Source organism: Salvelinus alpinus, chromosome 9 (assembly GCF_045679555.1).
Source record: "Salvelinus alpinus chromosome 9, SLU_Salpinus.1, whole genome shotgun sequence".
Taxonomy (NCBI): Eukaryota; Metazoa; Chordata; class Actinopteri; order Salmoniformes; family Salmonidae; genus Salvelinus; species Salvelinus alpinus.
In genome coordinates, this window is record NC_092094.1 from 71,918,007 (window position 1) to 71,924,694 (window position 6,688).

Below are 6,688 nucleotides of genomic sequence, written 5' to 3' on the forward strand. Positions count from 1 at the left end.
TCCCAGACCTGCTGTTTTCAACTCTTAATGATCGGCTATGAAAAGCCAACTGAAAATTATTCATGATTATTATTTGACCATGCTTGTCACTTATGAACATTTTGAACATCTTGGCATAGTTCTGTTATAATCTCCACCCGGCACAGCCAGAAGAGGACTGGCCACCCCTCATAGCCTGGTTCCTCTCTAGGTTTCTTCCTAGGTTTTGGCCTTTCTAGGGAGTTTTTCCTAGCCACCGTGCTTCTACACCTGCATTGCTTGCTGTTTGGGGTTTTAGGCTGGGTTTCTGTACAGCACTTCGAGATATTAGCTGACGTACGAAGGGCTATATAAAATAAACTTGATTGATTGATTGACAAGGGGACCGTTAGAAAGGTGGGCATGGGTGCCATCAAAGAGGTCAAAGAGGTGGGCATGGGCCCCGTCAAAGAGGAGGACATCAGAGAGAGGGAGGCCAACGGCATGGAACCGTTGTGTCTAATAAAGTCCGGGCCATCATCGTTGACCATGTGGTAAATGTGACACACACAAATATGTATGGTCATATTTTTTATGTTTTATTTAATTTGTTATTTTATGGGGCCACCCCTTGTGTCATTTTTTAGGCCTCCTAGGTATTTGCGTTTCAATTAATGTATATGAATACTGCCACTAGGGGGAGCTGTGACGTCAAATGGCGTTAGTGAGATCTTCAATCTTGGAGAATGCCTACTACTGAACACCACTAACGTTTCTCCGTCTCATAATTGTATCCTGTTAATTCAGGTATGTATTGTGCAAAAGTGCAATATGATTCTCAAAATATTGAGGTAACATGGCTAATTACATAGTCCATGAGTTTGGTGACGTTTGAAGGCAATTGGAGGGAGTTTTAATCGAGAGAAACTTGTTGGTATTCTCCCCATTGAAAGTAATGGAGGTTGGCTAGGTTGCTAATGGTTTACATGTAAGAGAAGGGATTAAGATGGCGTCCAAACTTAACATTTTTTCAACAACGTTTTAGCTCTTATTTGTTTTATTTTATATGAACGAAGGCTCAGTTTAGTTCAGGGAATACAGTGGGCTCCAAAATTACTGGCACCCCTGACTGGCAATGCACAAACAATACTTTAAAAAATATAAACAATATAATTATAGAGATAAACTCAAAATACCAACATGTGAGAAATACTGTGCTTTCTTAATATTTCAATGGAACCAACCAAAATCATTCAATTATTTAATACAAAATAAATTTAACCAAAATCAAGGTTTCATAATTATTGGCACTCCTCATTTAGTACTTAGTGCAACGACCTCTGGCAAGGATAACAGCATGGAGTGTTTCCCTGTAATGTTTGACAAGGTTAAGGAACACATTTGGAGGGATTTTGGACCATTCCTCGATGCAGATCCTTTCAAGATCCTTCACATTCTTGGGTTTGCGCTTATCAACTGCCCTCTTCCACTCAGCCCACAGGTTTTCGATTGGATTGAGGTCTGGCGACTGAGATGGCCATGGCAGAACATTGATTTTGTTGTCACAGAACGATTTCTGTGTGGATCTTGAGGTATGTTTCGGGTCATTGTCTTGTTGGGAAGTCCACCTACGGCCAAGTCCCAGCCTTCTGGCAGAGGCAACCAGATTGTCAGCCAAAATTGCCTGATACTTGGTAGAATTCATTATGCCATCAATCTTAACCAGTGCCCCTGGACCTCTGGAATTAAAACAGCCCCAAAACATCACTGACCCCCCTCCATATTTCACCGTGGGTATGAGGTGCCTCTCCTTGTATGCATCTCTGTTTCGACGCCAAACATGCCGATGCTGTATCTGACCAAAACTTTCAATTTTGGTCTCATCTGACCAGAGCACCATCTTCCAGTCCTAATTTAAATGATGTTTGGCAAACTCCAAGCGCTTGCGTCTGTGTCTTGGGTTCAGAAAGGTCTTTCTTCTGGCAACCCTTCCAAAGAGCCTGTGGAGGTGGCATCTGATGGTGCTTTTTGAAACCTGGTGACCACAAGACGCCACCAAGGCCTGCAATTCTTTCACAGTGATTCTTGGGGATTTTGTTGCTTCTCTCATCATCCTCCTCCCTATCCTGGGGGGCAAAATGCATTTGCGTCCTCTACCCGTGAGGTTTTCAACTGTTTCATATTGTCACGGCCGATGCTGGAAGAAGACCAAGGTGCAGCGTGGTGAGCGTTCATTTTCGTTTATTTGAATAAATGTCGCCAACAAAACAAGAAACGACCGTGAAGCTTACAAGGGCTATAGTACCCCAAACAAAGACAACTACCCACACTGAAAGGAGGGAAAAAGGGCAACCTAAGTATGATTCCCAATCAGAGACAACGATAGACAGCTGTCCCTGATTGAGAACCATACCCGGCCAAAACATAGAAATAAAGAAACATAGAAAACAAAACATAGAATGCCCACCCCAAATCACACCCTGACCAAACCAACTCGAGACATAAAAAGGCTCTCTAAGGTCAGGGCGTGACAGATATCTTTTGAATTTTCTAATAATTGCCCTGACAGTGTTCAGTGGTATATTCAATCGTTTGTGGATCTTCTTGTAGCCATTACCAGATTTATGAAGGTCTACGACCATCTGTCTCTTTTGAACTGCCAGTTCTTTTAATTTCTTCATGGTGTTGGATGACGGCGGGATATTGCATGTCTGTTACCTCATTTTTATACCCTAGTGAAACAGGAAGTGATGTAATGGCTCAATATAGTTCCTTAAGACTTAGATAAACTTAAATAAGTGGAATTTAATTTGTGGTTTAATTTTTGCAGATGTTATTTACAATAATCTTTAAGGGTGCCATTAATTGGGAAACCTTGATTTGGAGGACATTGATTTTTAATTAAATCAATAAATTATTTTGGTTGCTTCCATTGAAACATTAATAAAGTACAGTATTTCTCACATGTTGGTATTTTGAGTTTCTCTATAATTATATTGTTTATATTTGTTTAAGCATTGTTTGTGCATTGCCAGTCAGGGGTGCCAGTAATTTTGGAGCCCACTGTATATGTAAATATGTGATGTGACAACAGAATGTGTTAAAGTGGTCATATTTGTACAAAAATTATGTTTAACAGTTCCCTAGCTTGATGCTAACCAAATTTAGCTTGGCTGGGCACTAGCTAGCTCTAGGATAGTTGGTTTCGGTCAATGTTAGCTTACATATTGGTGGTTTATAGTGTAATGGTTGTAGCATTGTTAGCACAGGCCTCCAGTAATTTACAACTTTTTCTAAATTGACATGATAGTACAGTAAGTTATATATATATATATATATACAGTGGGGAGAACAAGTATTTGATACACTGCCGATTTTGCAGGTTTTCCTACTTACAAAGCATGTAGAGGTCTGTAATATTTATCATAGGTACACTTCAACTGTGAGAGATGGAATCTAAAACAAAAATCCAGATAATCACATTGTATGATTTTTAAGTATTTAATTTGCATTTTATTGCATGACATAAGTATTTGATACATCAGAAAAGCAGAACTTAATATTTGGTACAGAAACCTTTGTTTGCAATTACAGAGATCATACGTTTCCTGGAGTTCTTGACCAGGTTTGCACACACTGCAGCAGGGATTTTGTCCCACTCCTCCATACAGACCTTCTCCAGATCCTTCAGGTTTCGGGGCTGTCGCTGGGCAATACGGACTTTCAGCGCCCTCCAAAGATTTTCTATTGGGTTCAGGTCTGGAGACTGGCTAGGCCACTCCAGGACCTTGAGATGCTTCTTACGGAGCCACTCCTTAGTTTCCCTGGCTGTGTGTTTCGGGTCGTTGTCATGCTGGAAGACCCAGCCACGACCCATCTTCAATGCTCTTACTGAGGGAAGGAGGTTGTTGGCCAAGATCTCGCGATACATGGCCCCATCCATCCTCCCCTCAATACGGTGCAGTCGTCCTGTCCCCTTTGCAGAAAAGCATCCCCAAAGAATGATGTTTCCACCTCCATGCTTCACGGTTGGGATGGTGTTCTTGGGGTTGTACTCATCCTTCTTCTTCCTCCAAACACGTAGAGTGGAGTTTAGACCAAAAAGCTCAATTTTTGTCTCATCAGACCACATGACCTTCTCCCATTCTTCCTCTGGATCATCCAGATGGTCATTGGCAAACTTCAGACGGGCCTGGACATGCCCTGGCTTGAGCAGGGGGACCTTGCGTGCGCTGCAGTATTTTAATCCATGACGGCATAGTGTGTTACTAATGGTTTTCTTTGAGACTGTGGTCCCAGCTCTCTTCAGGTCATTGACCAGGTCCTGCCGTGTAGTTCTGGGCTGATCCCTCACCTTCCTCATGATCATTGATGCCCCACGAGGTGAGATCTTGCATGGAGCCCCAGACCGAGGATGATTGACCGTCATCTTGAACTTCTTCCATTTTCTAATAATTGCGCCAACAGTTGTTGCCTTCTCACCAAGCTGCTTGCTTATTGTCCTGTAGCCCATCCCAGCCTTGTGCAGGTCTACAATTTTATCCCTGATGTCCTTACACAGCTCTCTGGTCTTGGCCATTGTGGAGAGGTTGGAGTCTGTTTGATTGAGTGTGTGGACAGGTGTCTTTTATACAGGTAACGAGTTCAAACAGGTGCAGTTAATACAGGTAATGAGTGGAGAACAGGAGGGCTTCTTAAAGAAAAACTAACAGGTCTGTGAGAGCCGGAATTCTTACTGGTTGGAAGGTGATCAAATACTTATGTCTTGCAATAAAATGCAAATTAATTACTTAAAAATCATACAATGTGATTTTCTAGATTTTTGTTTTAGATTCCGTCTCTCACAGTTGAAGTGTACCTATGATAAAAATTACAGACCTCTACATGCTTTGTAAGTAGGAAAACCTGCAAAATCGGCAGTGTATCAAATACTTGTTCTCCCCACTGTATATATATATAATGTTAATGTGTAGAAGTATGATAGGTTTTTTGAACCTGAGACCTTTTATTTTTGGGGATAATGGAATGGGTAGATTTAAAACTACAATAGAGTTGTAATGCATAATTGATTTTGACGACAAAAAAAGATGAAGAAAATAGAATATTTGAATACATCTTGGAGAATGCCTACTACCGAACACCACTAATGTTTCTCCGTCTCATCATTTTTTTACTGTTAATTCCGGTTTATTATCTGCTGACCACATCTCAGTCCGAGGCGTGTAGCATAAACAGAGGCCTTACCATGGCAGAGGCTGCCAGATTAGTTCACCCCAATCTGAAAAGATCAACTGTCAATATGATCATGAGAACATTTCGCCAAGAAAACCATTAAGTCTGCAAGATATGCACTATGCTTTACCATTACATTTACAGTAAATGACATATTGTAATGCATGTAAATTCACAAAACATGTTACAATATGATCTATTGACATTATACTCTGTTCTACCCTCAGAATTGACAGAAGACCCCATGGTGGTGGCCATGACCGGGTGCTGACCGAGCAGTGGGAGTGGGCAGTGGTGGAAAATAAATAACATGCGGCTGTCCGAAAAAAAGCAGGCCATTGAGGAGAACGGTGACACCTTTGCCGATGTGTCATCATTCAGCCCACCAACTCTCCCCTGCCTTTGGAAGAGGCACCAGGTATCTATTAAATCATTTACCTTGTGCCTTTTGAGAGAAACAACGACCGCGTAAAACAACTGCGGGCCGAGTATGTTCAGGTACAGCATTATACAGTATCTCTGAAGATGGTGTGGTAGGACGTAGGCCATTACTTGGATCCTACAATGCTGCACACCTCATTGTTTCCCAATGAAATTGATCAGGCCTGTCAAGGTGAATGGGTCACCAATGTCATTGTGTGGGACAATGTCAGGTTCCACCGTGCAGAGGTGGTTCAGGCATGGTTTCGGGCCTATCCCCTATTCATAACACTATACCTTCCCCCATACTCTCCTTTCCTCAACCCTATTGAAGATTTTTTCAGCATGGAGATGGAAGATGTACCATCGCCATCCCCATGTACCATCGCCATCCCCATCCAAGCTTGGATTCGCCATGCCAAAAGGTTTTTCCAGTGGTGCATGAACAATGAGGACATTCACTGTGATGTGGATGAGAATTTATGGCCAAGTGCTCAAGACAGGCTTGATGCAAATTAAATGCGTGCTAAACATTGTTTTATTTTCATTCATTGAATTTGTTTAATTGAATTTCTTACATTTGATTACAGATAGTACACCTACACTGAGTATACAAAACATTAAGGACACCTGCTCCTTCCATGACAGACTGAGCAGGTGAATCTATGTGAAAGCTATGATCCCTTATTGATGTCACTTGTTAAATCCACTTCAATCACTGTAGATGAAGGAGAGGGGTTAAATAAGGATTTTTAAGCCTTGAGACAATAATACCAAAGCGATAAAAAAATGATATAATGAAGGATAAAGGTTGTGTTGTATGTTTCTAACTAGCCTACTGTTGGTTAATTACTATATGTGTGCATCTCTTTGTGTTTATTGGCTGTGGTCTTGAGGGGCTCAAGCCACCCACCCCACAACATCCATAAGAGGAAGGGAAGAGATGGGAACATTACGTTCCTATCTGAGTTTGCGTTCGTGCTTGTCTGTTTGTCTATCCACCTCCATGAAATGCAGGACGTGTGAGACCATAGAGAATGTAGTTAAAAATAATCCTGTCTCTTCTTCTGCTCTGCCT

General features: G+C 41.6%; 1 long non-coding RNA gene across 1 annotated transcript; it reads left to right on the forward strand.

The window, feature by feature from the left end:
* Nucleotides 1-665: 665 nt before the first annotated feature.
* On the forward strand, nucleotides 666-6,146 carry LOC139584070 (uncharacterized). The gene is made up of 3 exons (XR_011676690.1): nucleotides 666-765; nucleotides 5,418-5,608; nucleotides 5,945-6,146. It is a non-coding gene; the product is annotated as an uncharacterized lncRNA (long non-coding RNA).
* The last annotated feature ends 542 nt before the right edge of the window (nucleotides 6,147-6,688 follow it).